The following is a 17474-nucleotide window of genomic DNA, read 5'->3' as shown; positions in this document are numbered from 1 at the left end:
GATTTCTAAGTAGGCTTGTTTGCAGTCTCATCCGACTATCATATTTATTGCCAGAATAAGACAGTCACTCTACAGCAACTCTACAACTACTTCATTTATGTTTCATGTGCTTTTCTGTATGTGTTATTTTTTCAGTAAAATTGGAGAAGGGTTATAAATTACTGTGGTTTCATATATTGTTTTGCCAAGACAAGGATAGGTCTATGGTTCTCTGCTGGTATGGTTCTACTTCATTACACTTCTTAATGTCATGTTTAGCCAGGGTGACCGGGTTCCTACCTGCAGCAATGGAGTCAGCAGGATTTTTCTCCTCTAGTACAAGCCCTGTCAGTTCCCCAGTGTCCACCAATACAAACTCCTTACCATCCCGTAAAACCTGGATTAAAAAATGCTTTTCCCCATCACCAAAACACAGATCTGCGCTACCTTAACTCATACTGCACCATTCTGCAAACATTTGTCAAACAACTACTAGTTGTAAGGTCTGAAGATGTAAAGTGCTAAGGTGTTTACAATCATTTTGGGGACATCAAGCATTTAGGAAAGAAAATAATGAACAGTAAAGAATGATACATGGCAAGGGATAAATGAGTAAAAAGTGTTGGGAAAGAGGAAGTGGTGAAGACCGGATGAGAAAGGGGTGAGGCTGAGGAAGGTTAGAAGGAAGAGACCAGGTAAAAACTGAACAGATTTCAATTGAGTGGGACAGGACCACTGACTTTTGCCCCTGGAATGATTAGGGTAATGGTGTGGCCCCTGACATAAATGATGTTAACTAGAAATGCTTTGGGGCAAAGCAGGGCAAGTCCAAAGGGAATATTACAATATGCACTGACATGTGTTACACTAAAACTGACTAAGATGCAGGGAAAGCACAGAATATTAAGTCGGATAACCTAAACTAGGACAAAGACGGAAAAGAAAGCCCTGCGAATGAGGGCCTGGTCACTGATGCCTGACACAGCATAGGACTTCAGGAAAATATCGAGCAAGAAAGGAACCCTAGGTGAGGCAGCATGCACAGTGGTTCAGGGCCCAGCTTGGCACCAGAGCCCTGGGTTGGAATTCCCGACTGCTACCTGTGTGCCCTTAGACAAGTTACTGTGCCTCTGTTTTCTCATCCGCAAAACAAGGATATTACCATTTACCTCACAGTATTCCTGCGAGGACCAGAGGAGTTCACACAAGTTCTGAGAACAGTGTCCAGCACATAAACACGCGATAAATGTCTGCCACTGAGGGAGAAGAATTTTTGTCCTCAGTCACTTTGGGGAGAACAATTTCTGTCCAGTAATTGGAGCAGAAACTACAAAGTAAGGAATCAGTAAGCAAATGAGCGACAGGAAGACGAGGCAGCCACAAAATATAAATGACTCTTTTATGGCAGTAAAACAGTAAAAGCGAGGACTGGGATAAAGAGTAACCTGCAAGTATAAGTAAGGTTAAGTGAAAATGCTTTCCGGGGGGATATCTCAGCAAGAGGGAAAAAGCTAGACTCTCCAGAACTGATCTTCAGTCAGTGAGGGACTTGTTTCCCGAACCACTGGGGGAGCTGGTCGGGGTCGAGACCAGACCCAGCTCCCCCGGGAGCTCCAAAGAGCGCTCTCCCTGCATCCGGTAAGTTTGAATCAGCGGTGACTGATTAGCGGCACCAGGCCCATTTCCCAACGAGCCTCGGACAATGGAACCACAGCCTTTCCCATCTCCATCTCCGGCACGACCTGTTCTGCGGCTCTGTACTCATCAGTCGGCTCCTCAGCCAGCGGCAGCCGCCCGGACAGGATGCGGCTCCGGGAGCCGGGGCGCAGCGCCCCAAGTTCAGTCCGGCCTCGCGCACACCAAGACGCCCCAGAGGGGAAGCAAGCAAAAGGAAAGGGGCTCGGGAGCTCTGGGGGGCGGCTAGCGAGGCCAGATGCCGGGGCGGGGAGGGTGACCTCGGCGGCCAAGGTCGGGGGCGTCCTTCTCCCTCCCAGTCCCACCGGCGAGCACCTTTGCCCTCCCGCCCGGAGCAGCAGGGCCCGCGGCCGGCGGGCGCGCCCGGAGAGCCTGCGAGCCCCGGGGCGGCTCGGGACCACCGTCCTTCTGCGAGGCCGGGGCAGCGGGGGCGCCCAGGTGAGCGCCGCGGGCAGGGCCTTCGCCTTCGGCCAAACTTCCCAGGCGCGTCCGCACGGCCCCGGGAGGGCCCGGCCAGGCGCCCCCGGCTCCGCACCCGGATCCCGCGCGCCCCGCCCAAGGTCGCCCGCCCGGCCGCTCCCGCCCCTGCCCTCGGGGCCTCTCTCCCTTCCCGCGTCTCCTCGCCGCCGAGGCCCGAGAAAGTTTGGCCCTGGCCCGCAGGCCGGGAGCCCCGCACTCACCGCGGGCGGCGGAGCCGAGCGCCCGGCGCTGGATCACAGGGCGGCGGCGTGGGCGCCGAGCTCTCACAGCGGCCCCTGCTGCCCCGGCCGCCGACCGCGCTGGGAAGGGGAGGAGGCCGCCGGGGAGTCACCTGCCGGCGCTCCCACCCCGCCGCGTGACGCCGCGCAGCACCGCCCCCTGCCCGCCGCCGCCAGGTACCCACGAGGGGCGGGCGGCGCGCGGCCCTGGTCGCCCTACCTCCCCGGGCGCGCCTCCCGCCCGTGCTGCTGCCGGCCGCCTCGGGATATAGGTTCTGGCCCTTGGACTGATGACATTTTTTTCTGATCACAAATGCGGTCACCTGAGGTCATCACGAGGCTTAACATAAATAGTGTAAAATGCTTGGCATCCTTGAGCAATGAGTTGCAGACAGTCCTGAAATGAGGAAAACCTGGCTGAGGGCGAGGCTGGCTGTGGAGGGGGACAAGAAAGGGGATCCCTGCTCCTGGAAAGGCTTTGGGGAGGGTTCATTCATACCTGAAATGGAGGCTAGACCCAGCCAAGGCGAGGAGCCTAGTGTTGGGTCAGCTCCATCCCCTGCTTATTAAGAAACTGGGGACTTGCTGAAATATTGGGGAGTGGAGCGGACTTGCAGAGCACTGGAAAGTAAATTGTGTATAATCTAACTCTACTGGTAAATAACAACTGCTGCAGGGAACAAAGTCTAGCAAACTGAATTCTCCTTATCTATGTTGGATTGGGGAGTGGGGTGAGTGCAAAATGTTAGGCTCCTATTGGTGGGCTTCGTTATTTTTTAACTTTGGCGGACTTGTGTCTAGTGCGATCTCTTAACCGCTGCAGCGTTTCAGGGCATCAATAGCGGGGAGATGAAATAGGAATCCAAGGAAGTACTTGCCTAGGCAGCAAAACCAAGACCTGAAATGAAGTTGTCCTCTACAAACCTGAAAAATAACCTGAGGGTTTGCTGTCCTGACCCAGGCACCTCACAAACGTGGCCCCTGTAGTTTATGCTGTGATGTTTAAGCAAGGGATCAGGACAAAAAGGTCCAGAACACCTAGGAGGATGGGTAGCGAGAACACTCAGCGGTGAGCGAGTACTCACATGCGGAGTTTACCTTCCACAGCCTAATCCCACTGTAATGAACAGGAAGTTTTAAATGTTTTAGGTAGAACTTTGAGAGTACACATAATAGCCATTGAAAGAAAGGCATAAAACATGAAAACTCAACTTGAAGAGAATCCTGACATCAAGGAAACTAAAGATTTCTCCTTCAAATAAATTTTGCTTTCATAATAAAAACAGGTCATTTAGTAGATTTCAGAAGTCCTTTGGCAATTGGAGACAGTTGCCTACTGATATTTGCCTTTAAGTCTGTCACTATCTACCTACCTCTGTATATTTATGAAATTTCAAATATGCAGCTCAAATTAATTCATTCATTTAACAAATATTGAGTGCTATGTTCCTGAAGATTCAACAGGAGACAAAGCAGATCCCCCACCCCCCAAAAAACCAAACCACTGTTCTTGTGAACATTCATTCTATGTTGAGGATGACAGACCACAGATACATAAACAAGTAAAATATGTGATTTTCTTGTTGTGATAAGTGCTATAAAGAAAAAGATGGGAAAGGGACAGAAGCTTTTGGAGGTGGGGAGTCACAATGTTGAAGTGGTTGGGGAAGACTTCAAAGGAGGAAGCATTTGAGCCAAATTTTTAAAGAGGTATGTCTATCTGGGAACAGTATTCCAGTCAGTAGGAACAGCAAGGCTAAAGACCAGGGAGCATGATCTTGTCTGGGGTGTTCATGTTCACAGAACAGCAAGGAAGCCAGAATGACTGAATTGGAATGAGTGAGGACATTAGTCATCAATGAGCTCAAAAAGTCAAGGGAAGCATTTTGAGTAAAGAAGTGATATCACTCAACTGAAAATTTAAAAAGGAATACCCTGACAACATTTTTGAGAGTAGGTTGAGGGAGGTGGAGCAAGGAGATGAGTAGGAGGCTCTTACAAAATCTAGATGGGAGATAAAAGTGGCTTGAACCAGGTTAGTAGCAGTGAGAGATGGTAGGATTTTTAAAATATGTCCTGAGGGTAATGTTAACAAAATTTCCCAAGGATCTGATATGGGTGTGAGATGAAATAAGTAAAATAAAGATAAAAAATGACTCCAGAGTGTTTGCCTTGATCATTTGGAAGGAGAGTGTTGCCATTTATTAAGAAGAGAAGACTATGACAGAAGAAAGTGTGGAGGGGGGTTTGTCATTAATTGTTTGGGTGACTGATTTAATTTAAGATGCCTATTAGATATCCAAGTGGGACTGTCACGTAGGCAGTAGTCTGTACTAGTCTGGAGTTCAAGAAAGAGGTCTGGGCTTGTGATACTAATTTGAGAGAAGTCAAATTCCACACGGTATTTAATGGCCTGAGAATGGCTAAGAGCACCAAGAGTGAGACTAGAAGAGGGTTTGGAACTGAGTCTTGGGGCACTCTAGTATTGTGATCAGGGAATGAGAAGGAACAGTCCTGAGGTTGGAGTAAACTCAGAAAAGTGATATTTCCTGGAAGGTAAGTGTGTTAGGCACAAGAGTGCTAACAAATCACTCCAAAGTTCAGTAGCTCATAGCAATATACTTGCTCTCATGTCCATCAGTCAGCAGGTTGGTTGTAGTTCAGCTGCTGACTGGGGCTGTGCCCAGCCGACTGGTTCTGCTTTAGGTTGCAGATTAAGTTTAAGTCTGTTCTATGTGTGTTCATCCTAGACTGAAGAGGCAGCATCCACCTGGAGATCTTCTCATGGTAGATAACTGGGGTACAAGAACCAATCCAAAACCCACAGCTTTTTGGGTTTCTGTTTGCACCATTGAAGCACAATGAAGGCAGGCCTCTGTTCACATCAAGTTAGCTAATTCTCCATTGGCTCAAGTATGTCGCAAAGCCAAATCATATCAGTGACATAGGGAATCATATTCAACCCACAGTGGGTGAGAAGAATGAGTATTTGAAAGAAAGGAAGGAAAGAAAGTGTTTCAAGTAGAGGAAGTGATCATCTGTGTCAAATGCTATAAACTGAGAACCAGAAATTGACTTTGACATAACAATATGGAAGTCATTGTATGACCATGACGACAACTGCTTTGGAGAAAAGGAAGGAGAGAAAACCTGAAGGGAATGAGTTTCAAGAGTAAGGGAAAAATTGGAAAAAACAAGTTTAGACAATTATATCAAGGATTTCTGTGGTAAAAAGGAGCAAAGAGTTGATGTCAGTAAGAGGAATAGGGTTTAGAAAGTTTGTTTTGTATTTTTTAAAGATACATGATAAAATTTGTTTCTATACTTTGAAAAAACTTAGTAGAGAAGGAAAAACATACAGCTGGAAAGACAGGACAATTGCTGTAGTGCTATCCTTGAGTCTGTAGCGGTGGGATTTAGCCCACAGGTGGAGAATTTGGCCTTAGATCTGAAAGCACACATTCACCCATACATCTTCTGCAGAGGGAAGGCCGAGTGACGGGGAGGTGCTTGGGGAGGGAGGAGTCTGTGTTAATGGACTGTCGTAGTTCCCCACAAGCAGACCTAACACAGAAAGTTGTGTCCTAGTGATTTATTGAGGTCAGTAAGGGATGCAAAGGGATCTGGATAAAGGGATGACATTGTCCACTATGCAAATCTTAATATTTTCTATTTTTTTAAGAGATAAATGTTACAGTTAAAGCTCCACCCTACCCTAATCTGTTTCTTTTTCCCAAAGGTATCCTGAAGTAGTTATGTATCATTTTCAGGCATGTGTTTATATTTTTATTACATATGTATCTATCTGAATAGATGCTGAATATGTAATTTTTACAGGGTTAAATTTTATGTAAATACTATTATACTATATGTATTCTTTTGCAGCTTTGTTCTTTAGCCAACCATTTTCTTTTGAGATTTATTCATGTTGACAAAGGCAGATCTTGTTTATTCATTTAATTACTAATTAATAGTATCCTACTTATTCATATTTACTAAAACTATCCATTTGCTTGCTAATGAATGATATTGGATTAGTTCCAATGATTCCCCATGGAATCAATGTGGCAATAAACAAATGAGAATGTATGTTCTTGTACATATGTAGAAAATTTTCTAAGGCTTATATTTACAAATGGAATTGCTGATCATGGAATAGATGTTCTCTTCTAAGGACATTTGTTATTTTTTGGCTGCCCTATATCTGAACCCTTTTGCTATATTTGAGAAAGTTCCTATTATAAGACTTCATATGAGACAGAACTCACCTCCCATTATAGCAGCTGAAAATGTGTGATACTCACTTTACCAGCCACTTGGACAGCAGGAACACAAATGCTGTGACCGAGGCAGAGCCAAGCAGATACTCCCACTCCCTGCCCCACCCAGGATTCTGAACTTAAAGTCATGCTAGTGACATGGATGCCTCCTCAGACTGGTTCACTGGCATAAATTTGGCTTGTCAGCAAAGCCTCCCTTTGTTCCTACCTTTTCCAAGCCTGTTATCCAGCCTTTGTGGAGATTCTGTAAGCTTTTCAATAAACACCTTTTCCATTTAAATGAGCCATTTTCTATTGTTTCTATTTAACTGAGGATCCTGCTGACTTATTTCCCTAAGTGGTGCCAGTTTACACTCCCACTACATTGTGTAGTAGTTCCCATTTCCCCAAATTCTTGCTAATATTTGGTGTTTTCAGAGTTTATCATTTTGCCAGTCTGATGGTTCTGAAATGGTTTCTCATTGTGGTTTTAATATACATTTCCAGTATTACTTACTGATACTGAACATCTTTTCATATTTTTTAGTCATTGAGGTATCTTCTTGGAATTCCTTTTTCATGTCATTTGCTTACTTTACCTAGAGGTATATATATATGTTTTGTTAAATTGTGCTAATTTTGTCTGTATATGTCAACATCTTTTCTCAATCTAGAGCTTATATTTTAATTTTATGAGGATTTAAAAAAAATTGAAGTATCATTGACATACAATCTTACATTAGTTTCAAGTATACAACACAGTGATTCACCAGTTACCCTTATTACTAAAGAGGAATTTTGTCACTCTCAAGTTTAACAATGTTTAATGTAGTTACATTTATCAATATTTCCCTATGATTTATGCTTTTTTGCCCCGTATATAAGAAATAGTTCCTTTTTCTGATGTATTAAATATACTTTTTGTTTTCATCTATATTGTACGACTCTACCATAATTCATTTAGTTAGTTCCATATTGATAAGCATTTAGGTTATTTGTAGTCTTGTAATGTTAGTATCAATAGCTAACAAATGCATAGTATGTGCCAGGTACTGTTGTAAGTACTGTTTACAAAGATTTAACTCATTTAATCCTTATGCCAACCCAAACAGATACTATTATTACTCCCATTTTGTAGAGCTGAAGCACTGGAAAATTAGTAACTTACCTGAGGACATGTGCTAGAAGCGGCAGAGCTAGGATTTCAAACCAGGCAGTTAGGCTCTAGAATTCATGCTTTTAACTATACACAATGCTACAATTAGTAACTTTGCACACACTAAGTAAATTGTTGGAAGTGAAACAGTTGGTTCAGAGAGTAAGCACATTTGTAATTGTGATAGCAATTGCCAAACTGTCCTCTATATAGGCTTGCACTAATTTACCCTCCTGCCAGAAATGTATAAAAGTGTCTTTCCCTCCACCCTTGCCCCTCCTCAAGCCTTACCAACAGAGCGTTACCAAATGTTTGAATGTTTGTCAATTTGATAAATGAAATACAGAATGCTGCTGTAGTTTGCATTTGTGTTTCCTTTAAGGTGTTATTGAATACCTGTCTCATGTTTAAAAGCCATTTATATTTCCACTTCTGTAGACTCTTCCTATTGTCCATTTTTTCATTTAGGTTGCAGCTTTTTCACCTTATCAATTTCTAGGAGGCCATGATATACAGGTAGGGAGATTAGCCCTTTGCTATGATATGTATGGCAGGTGTCCACTTCCCCCCATTTGTTAAGATCTCACACATACTCCTTCCTACCTAAGCTCCCTGTTCTATTGTATTGTCTACCTGTCTTGCCTTGGATTTTCTTTCTCTTGTATAATTCTTTGTAAATTTTAAGAGCAGCTTGTTTTCTTTTTTTTTTCTTTTCTTTTCCCTCCCTCTCTCCCCCCATCCCTTCCTTCCTTCCTTTCTTTCTCTTTCTTTGAAAATCTATTGTAGGATTTTGATTTGAATTCCCTAAAGTTTAAATATTTACTTAGAGAGATCTGCTGTCATTAAGGTATTGAGGTGACCCATCCGTGAACATGATATTATTTCTCCATTTACGTATATCTTCTCTGTCTTTTAATAAAGTTTTATTTTTTCTTTTCTTTTCACATATTTTTTTAGATTTATTCCTAAGAACCTTAGGAAACTTAAGTTTTGTGTAATGATTATATATCATTCATTTTTACTGATACTTTTAGTAAATTGTAGAATACCTTTGATTTTCTATGGAGACAATAATATCTCCTGTGAATAATTTTTTTCAGAATTTTTCATTCTTTGAGAGAAGACTGAATCTTTACTGGCAACTTGCTACTCTGTCAGTCTGTTCTGTTTAACTTTTACCAGAAGATACTTAAATTTTACTGAAAGTCAAAATCATTAGGATGTTGTTAAAAGGCAGATTCCTAGAAATATATTTGCAAAGATGCTGATTTAGTAGGTCTGGATAGTGGGCCAAGGAATTTGTGTTTTAACACATACTCCATATGATTCAGATATAATTGTCCAGAGAGCTATAATTTCGCACAATTCGGGAAACATCTTACATCTAATGCATCACTTCTGTTATTTATTATTGACACCCCAACTAAAATTAAAAAGTCTTGAGGGTAGAGATTTTATCTCATCTCTCTTTGCATCCTTTGTGCCTTGAAATTTAGGAAAGCTGTTGGAGTACTACTTTGTGTGAGCTTGCTATTTAAATGCGTTAGAATATTTTCCTATGTGTATTTTATGTAAATTAAATATAATCTTTAATATCATCACAGGAAGACCATCACTGTGATGTGATAAGGACATTAACTAAGTGGCTGCCTACCCTTACCATATCTTGCTGCTTTACGTCAGTGTGACTACACCCTGCCAAGCTTCTTGGCTTCAACTCTTTTTGGCATTGAAAATGCCAACTATGGGTTTCAGACAAATAATTTTCTTTGTGTATCCTGCTCAGATATCTAATATGTATGGAAAAATGTGTATCCCCAAGGCAGGATATAAGTGAGATACGGAATAAGAATATCCCTTAAATTATCATAACAATCAGTATTGTAATTATCTTCCTATAAACCCTAAACTATCATAATTTATATCTTATTAAATGACTAAATAATATGCTATCATGAAAAACTATATTTTAATGTTGTAACTGAAACAAATAATATAACAATTAAGAAAACAAAAAAATTATGCTTTAAAACTTTATTTAGCTGTCTTGATTTTTTGGAATTTGCTACCATATACTATATTTGCCCTATGGGTTACTCTAAATTTTATGTAATGGTAGCTAACTGATGTTCCGTGTGCCTCACAGGTGTACATAAACATTCATCAGACTGAGGCTGTCTTCTAGGAGGAGTTACATTTATACTAGGTTGGTGTTTCCCAAACTTGCCTAATTTTAATAATCACTGAAAACAAATGTGAAAAAAACCCAGATCTTTGGACCCCTCTGATAGTGGTCCAGCCCTACCTTGGATAGCTGTGAAATAAACAATGGTAAGAATCCTTTTTCCCCTCCTAGATACACTTGCTACTGAAAAGACAACCTGTAGTGTTTATTGTCCATTCAGGATGATTGTGTAATCACTTTATTTTCATGAAAGGCTTAACAATTTGAAGTAAAAAAAGAGACTAGGGCACTTTTATCAATAGGTTATTAAGGAAGATTTTTGTAAAAACATTAGATTTATGCATTGGTTTTTAAATACTATGTGATACATTGTTTTAAATTTTTTATAGCTTTTTGAATATTTCCAGAAGACTGTTACTCTAATAAAATTTTAAAAAGTAAGCAGAAAGAATCACCAAAGTTATGTTTTACAAACATTTGTGAACCTTGGTACAAGAACATAAAAATTATCAAATTGTCTTTACTTGTCTAAAAACTGTAGTCATTGATTGAAACACACATTTTAAACTGTTACTGGAATGTTTTTATTTTACAGTTTAATGTACAGCTTCAAAACAATCTATTCTATGGATGAAATCTGTAGTCAGTTAATTAATGTTTACAGATCATTTGGCATAAATGATAAATGGTATAAATGGCCAGCTCTGAAAATCAGCCTGCATGGAGATGGGCATATATATGTTAGTGACTGAATTTCTAAATGAAGAAAAGAGATTGTAAATTGCTTTATATTCTCCATGTTTCCTTTTCTTTGGCACAGATCCTCAAGAGCTGATTCTGTACATAGATGTAATTTAAAAGGCAGTATCTTTCATCTCTGTTGTTCTTTTTACATATCAGTTTTAATGCATTTAAAATGAGTTCCCTATCTTTATCTAAATAAAACAGCTGTATAAATAAAGTGTGTATAAAGCACTCTAGGAAATGAAGGTGGAGAAGTTGTGTCTTATATCCCACAAAGCAAAGTTTGTTAGGCATTCGGTTTGTTACATCTTCATTCATTTCAGCTTTTTTCCCACTAGATTAGGCTGAGGAAAAATCAGACTTGTTCAGAAAACTTTAAGAAGTATGACAGGTAAGTGAAAACAGTGGCAGCCACACAAATAGCCAGCTCCTTAATATTTACAGTCTGGAAAGGGATTAGCCCTTGGTACATTGAAGAAAGGGGTCTTGGAGTGTTTGGTGGCAGACATGGGTAGAAACAAAGAGCTTGCTCACTCAGAGTTGTAGCAGCAGAAGATGGTTAGCTACTCATTAGGTCTGTTCCTCCTACTCCTGGCACACAGCTGGGCTCTATTTCCCAGCTTTCCTTGCAGTTTAGGTGTGGCTACAGATTTCTGGCCAATGGAACTGGAGCAGAAGTTCTTGGCATTTCCAGCCTGGCTCATTCACACTTACCACGTAAGATCCTTTCTGTTCTTTCTCCTGCAGCCTTATGTTGAATATACTGGAGTCACAAGATGAAGGGATCCTGAATTCCCAAGTGACCATTTGGAAGAGAAGGCTTCTATATGAGCTATAAACAAATGTATATTGCATTAAATCTCAGAAATTGTGTAGTTATACTGATATAACAAGATAGTATTGACAACAGATTTTACTTCTGACCCTGCAGAAAGCAGGAAATGGGTACTTGGTATTTGCTGGATAAGATCTGGCAACTTGTTTGGCATTCTTCCTTAATGGACAAGCTTCATAAGCTCACCTCCATAATTGCAATAGCCTCCTAACCAGCTTTCTGCTACTGTCATTGCCTCCTCTACAGTCTACCATCCAAACAGTGACCAGAGCAATCTGTCATTCTTCTCAAAATCCTCTAAACTTTCCATTTATTTCGAGAAGAAGCCAAAGTCTTTTCAATGGCCTGGAAGACCATTTGACTTGCTTAAAACATCAAATATTAAAATTATCAATGAGGTTTAAGGGAATTTAAATAGGTTTGTAAATAGGACTTATGGTGTAAGAGAGGATGAGCTCTACAGTGAGATACCACTTCACACCCATTTATACAATAAAATGACAGACAATAGCAAATGTTGGGAAGAATATGGGGAAATTGCAATTGGAACACTCATACATTGCTAGTGGGAATGTAAAGGAATGTAAAATGGTACAGGCACTTTGTAAAACAGTTCAGCAGTTCTTCAAAAAGTAAACATAGAGTTGACAAATTACCTAACAATTGTTCTTCTAGATATATATACCCGAGAGAATTGAAAACATATATCCACACAGAAACTTGTACATAGATGTTCATAGAACATTATTCATAATGGCTCAAAGTGGGAACAACCCAAATGACCATCATCTAATGAGCTGATAGATATAATGTTGCATATCCACACAATGTAATATTATTTGGCAATAAATAAGGAATGAAATACTGATACATGCTAAAACATGGAGGAATCTTGAAAACAAGCTAAATAAAAGAAGTTGATTACAGAAGGACTATCTACAAAAATGGATCTTTGAGAAATACTAGTTTTAAAACTTGTTGCAAATTAAACGAAAGTTTCTGTACTTCCCTTTGGTTTTTTTTTTTACTTTTTTTTATTTTTGCTATCATTAATCTACAATTACATGAAGAACACTATGTTTACCAGGCTCCCCCCTCACCAAGTCCCCCCCCCACACCCCACTACAGTCACTGTCCATCAGCGTAGCAAGATGCTGTATAATCACCCTGTTTTCTCTGTGTTGTACAGCCCCCCCGTACCCCTCACAACACTATACATGCTAATCGTAATGCCCCTCTTTCTTTTTCCCCGCCCTTATCCCTCCCTTCCCTCCCATCATCCCCAACCCCTTTCCCTTTGGTAACTGTTAGTCCATTCTTGGATTCTGTGATTCTGCTGCAGTTTTGTTCCTTCAGTTTTTCCTTTGTTCTTATACTCCACAAATGAGTGAAATCATTTAGTACTTGTCTTTCTCTGCCTGGCTTAGTTCACTGAGCATAATACCCTCTAGCTCCATCCATGTTGTTGCAAATGGTAGGATTTGTTTTCTTCTTATGGTCGAATAATATTCCATTGTGTATATGTAGCACTTCTTCTTTATCCATTCATCTACTGATAGACACTTAGGTTGCTTCCATTTCTTGGCTATTGTAAATAATGCTGCAATAAACATAGGGTGCACCTGTCTTTTTCAAACTGGGCTGCTGCATTCTTAGGGTAAATTCCTGGAAGTGAAATTTCTGGGTCAACTGGTATTTCTCTTTTGAGCAATTTGAGGAACCTCCATACTGCTTTCCACAATGGTTGAACTAATTTACATTCCCACCAGCAGTGTAGGAGGGTTCCCCTTTCTCCACAACCTCGCCAACATTTGTTGTTGTTTTCCCTTTGGTTTTTAATTTGCCCTTAAGAGCCACAGATAAATTGCTTAGACTATAAGACTGTCCTTCAGATATGAAGATAGCTGTCATGTCCACAGAAGGCCTTCTTTTTTTTTTTTAAGGTACCATTAATATACAATCTTATGAAGGTTTCACATGAGCATCATTGTGGTTTCAACATTCACCCATATTATCAACTCCCTCCCAGCCCATTGCAAGGCCTTTTTTTTAAATTGAAGTATCACTGATAGACAATCTTATGTTGGTTTCAAGTATACAACACAGTGGTTCAACAGTTACCCATTTATTAAATCCTCACCTCCACTAGTGCAGTTACTATCTATCAACATTAGAAAATGTCACAGTCATTGGCTATATTCTCCATGCTGTATACCGTCCCTGTGACCAACATATAATTGAGAATTTTTGTGCCTCCTTATCCCCCTCATCCACCCACCCATGCCCTTCCCCACAGTAACCACCAATCTAACTTGTTAGTGTCTATGAGCCTACTGCCATTTTGTTTATTTTGTTTTTATATCCTGTAAATAAATGAAATCATATGTTGTTTGTCTTTCTCTGCCTGGCTTATTTCTCTTAGGATAATACCCTCTAGATTCATCCATGCTGTTGCAAATGGCATGATTTCTATTTTTATGGCTGAATAATATTCCATTGTGTATATGTACTACAGCTTGGCTATTGTATATAATGCAGTGATAAACATACGGGTGCATATATCTTTTCAAATCAGGGATTTGTTTTCTTCAGGTAAATTACCTAGAAGTGGAATTACTGGGTTGAATGGTATTTCTATTTTTAGTTTTTTGAGGAAATTCCATACTGCTTTCTGCTGTGGCTGCACCAGTCAACATTTCCATCAACAGTGTAGGAGGGTTCTCATCTCTCTCCACATCCTCACCAACACTTGTCATTTCTTGCCTTTTCGGTAGGTGGCAGGTCTTCTTTCCTCTGGGTTAAATAATTCTTGAATCCTTTGGCCATTTTCTTTTTTTTTTTATTTTTTATTAAGCTATTATTGATATACACTCTTATGAAGGTTTCACATGAAAAAACAATGTGATTGCTACATTTACCCATATTATCAAGTCCCCATCCATACCTTATTGCAATCACTGTCTATCAGCCCAGGAAGATGCCACAGATTCACTATTTGCCTTCTCTGCGCTACACTGTTTTCCCAGTGATCCCCCACACCATGTGTACTAAACATAATATCCTTCAATCCCCTTCTCCGTCCCTCCCCACCTGCCCTCCCACACTCCTCCCCTTTGGTGACCACTAGTTCCTTCTTGGAGTCTCTGAGTCTGCTGCTATTTTGTTCCTTCAGTTTTACTTCCTTGTTATACTCCACAAATGAGGGAAATCATTTGGCACTTGTCTTTCTTGGCCTGACTTATTTCACAGAGCATAATACCCTCTAGATTATGGCCATTTTCTTATGACTTGTTTTCATGTCCCTGATATCATAATTGCAAATGTGAGTGTTCCCAGGAATTAGAAACCAGCTATAATACTTCATACATAAAATGATTTCTCCTTGTTTATGAATATTATGTGTATATTAAAGTAAATTAAGAGAACACTGGCTTGTCATATTAGGCTTCTAGTTAATCACCAGATTTTGGTTCATAGTTCCTCTTGCAATTGGTATTTGGGGCTTGTGTTAACACAAACTGCATTCTCAAAGAACAGAAAACCTGAAGAGAGGCTTAAATAAACAGGTTTACTTTTCTTACACAAGACCAGAGGTACAAATCGCTGGTGTCACGTTAGTTCAGTGGCCTAACAGTATCAAGCCCTATTATTCTTGCCATTTTCTTGGCCTTTCTCGTGTTGCTTGTTCCCTATGGCCACAAGTCAAAAATCACATCTAATACTGAAGGCAGGATGAAGGGAGAACAAGGGAGCTGCCAGTTATCTCTGATCTCTTCAAAAATGCAAATGCTTCCCTCCCACCCCCACCCCTGAGAACTCCCTGTAGATTTCTATTTATGTGTCTTAAAACAGAAGTATGTCATCTGGCCATTTTAAATTTAGCTGGATTCTTTGGTTCCCCAAGCAGAATGTGGGTTTATCAGGAAGAAGGGAAGGGAAATAGATATCAGGTAGACAAAGAACAGTCCTCATTGTAGGATTTCACATTTTCAATTTCAATTAGAATTTAGTATATCATTCATTCCAAGCTGTTGAAATAATTTTGGATCCTGTGTCTTTCATCCATGACATTTGTCATCCCTCCTAGCTTACTATCATCTGCAAATATCACTACTACCATTAATATCCTTATTCAAGATCTGGTACTGAACAAAAATAGGGCTGACAATGGAATCCTTGGTATTTGCAAGGTCTTCAATAAATGTTTCTTCAGTGAAAGAAAGTTACAATGATGACACATACCTAGAAATTGCTTTTGACATAGTTTTAATTGCCAAGCTATATTACTTCCCTGAGCAAAATGGACTATTGGTTCATGCGCAATCACTTAATTTCTTCTTCTTTTTAAAAAAATATGTAATGCTTCACAAATTTCTGTGCCATCCTTGCACAGGGGCCATGCTAATCTTCTCTATCTTGTTCCAATTTTAATATATGTGCTGCCAAAGCGAGCACTGAAAATCACTTCACTTCTGATAGCGTCATCAAAAGCGTGTCACAATATGTACATATTTCTCCACTGTGTCATTACCTAAGGAACCAGGTGAATGTCACCCCCTAAGAATACACATATAAATACCTGCAATCTTCCCCTACCGTAATAAATATTTTTCCTTTTGTATGTTGAAACACGAAGACATGTAGCAGATCTTTTTCAAGATTTTTCTGTACTTTTCTCTACATAAATGGTCACAAGTAGGATACACAGGTAGAATGTTGACTATGGATGTTTTGATTCTCAAGTTATAAAAAATTTTGAATTGCTTGTCAGCATCTAAAAGTTGTACCATTTCACAGAAAAATATGAATACTTCACTTCTCTTGAGTAATTAATATTTCTAGTTTCAATAGGCCCACATTCGCACATGACCTATGTTACCTGCAGCTGAATAATCTTATGGCATAGGCTGATAGTTGTTCTCCAGTATCTGTTTTCCTTTTGTCAACAGTAATTATCTCCCAGGTTTTGGCTAAGCACATGGCCACTTAAAAGATCCAGCTTCCCAGTGAAATAAGCCAAGCGGAGAAAGAGAAATAACAAATGATGTCACTCATCTGAGGAGTATAGGAACAAAGGAAAAACTGAAGGAACAAAACAGCAGTGAAGTTACAGAACCCAAAAATGGACTAACAGGTACCAAAGGGAAAGGAACTGGGGAGGATGGGTGGGCAGGGAGGGATAAGGGGGGGGAAGAAAAAGGGGGTTATTAAGATTAGCATGCATGGGGGGGAGGGAGCAAGGGGAGGGTGGGCTGCACAACACAGAGAGGACAAGTAGTGACTCTACAACATTCTGCTAAGCTGATGGACAGTAACCGTAATGTGGTTGTTAGGGGGGACCTGATATAGGGGAGAGCATAGTAAACATAGTATTCTTCATGTAAGTGTAGATTAAAAATTTAAAAAAAAAAAAAAAGAAAAGAAAGAAAGAAAGAAAGAAGGAAAAGGAGGATTACTCCTTAACAGGATAAAACTATTGGTAAATCAAAGATCAACGCATGCTTTAAATATCCTTAATGTTGATCACTTAAAGGGTGTCAGATGATCAGCTATGGAGGTACTCTTTTCTGATAATATTCCTTTCTCTTAATTTAAAAAAAAAAAAAAAAAGCAGTTCCTGTGTGCTGACCTCCAATGAGTTCTGCACAGTGGTATAGAGGGCATGTCAAAGTGTGGGCAAAGGGTCTGTTTGTTTCTATGCAGGAGATCAAGGCCTAGCTTGGATACCCAGAAAATGAACTAAGATACGATATGAGGAGGAGCTTCCGGCATCAGCACTCTCTGGAGGACTAGTGCCAGGGGATGATCATCAAAAAGCCTCCACAGGGATTCGGACGATGCTGCGGTTGTGGCTGCATCCAGCCCACCATCTCCTGGACTTGCCATAAGAATGAGGAGGGAGATGTCTAGGCTGGCATGTGCA

The 17474-nt window shown here is 40.3% G+C and overlaps 1 protein-coding gene and 1 non-coding gene across 3 annotated transcripts in view; both read right to left on the bottom strand.

Moving 5' to 3' along the window:
* ELOVL7 (ELOVL fatty acid elongase 7) overlaps nucleotides 1-2522 on the bottom strand; it is an 85460-nt gene extending 82938 nt beyond the window's left edge. Inside the window, exon 1 of one of the 2 annotated variants that reach the window (XM_073235931.1) lies at nucleotides 2355-2522. The gene's annotated coding sequence lies outside the window, so the exon portion shown is untranslated. The remainder of the gene's footprint in view (nucleotides 1-2354) is intronic. The other variant, XM_037022337.2, reaches the window with a different exon arrangement.
* Nucleotides 2523-15899: 13377 nt separating this feature from the next.
* LOC118973146 (U6 spliceosomal RNA) lies at nucleotides 15900-16006 on the bottom strand. Its single transcript, XR_005062382.1, has one exon. It is a non-coding gene; the product is annotated as a U6 spliceosomal RNA (small nuclear RNA).
* Nucleotides 16007-17474: the final 1468 nt, after the last annotated feature.

This window comes from Manis javanica, chromosome 1 (assembly GCF_040802235.1).
Source record: "Manis javanica isolate MJ-LG chromosome 1, MJ_LKY, whole genome shotgun sequence".
In the NCBI taxonomy this organism is placed as follows: domain Eukaryota; kingdom Metazoa; phylum Chordata; class Mammalia; order Pholidota; family Manidae; genus Manis; species Manis javanica.
The sequence above is the reverse complement of the archived record's forward strand: the minus strand, read 5'-3'. Positions and strand labels throughout refer to the sequence as shown.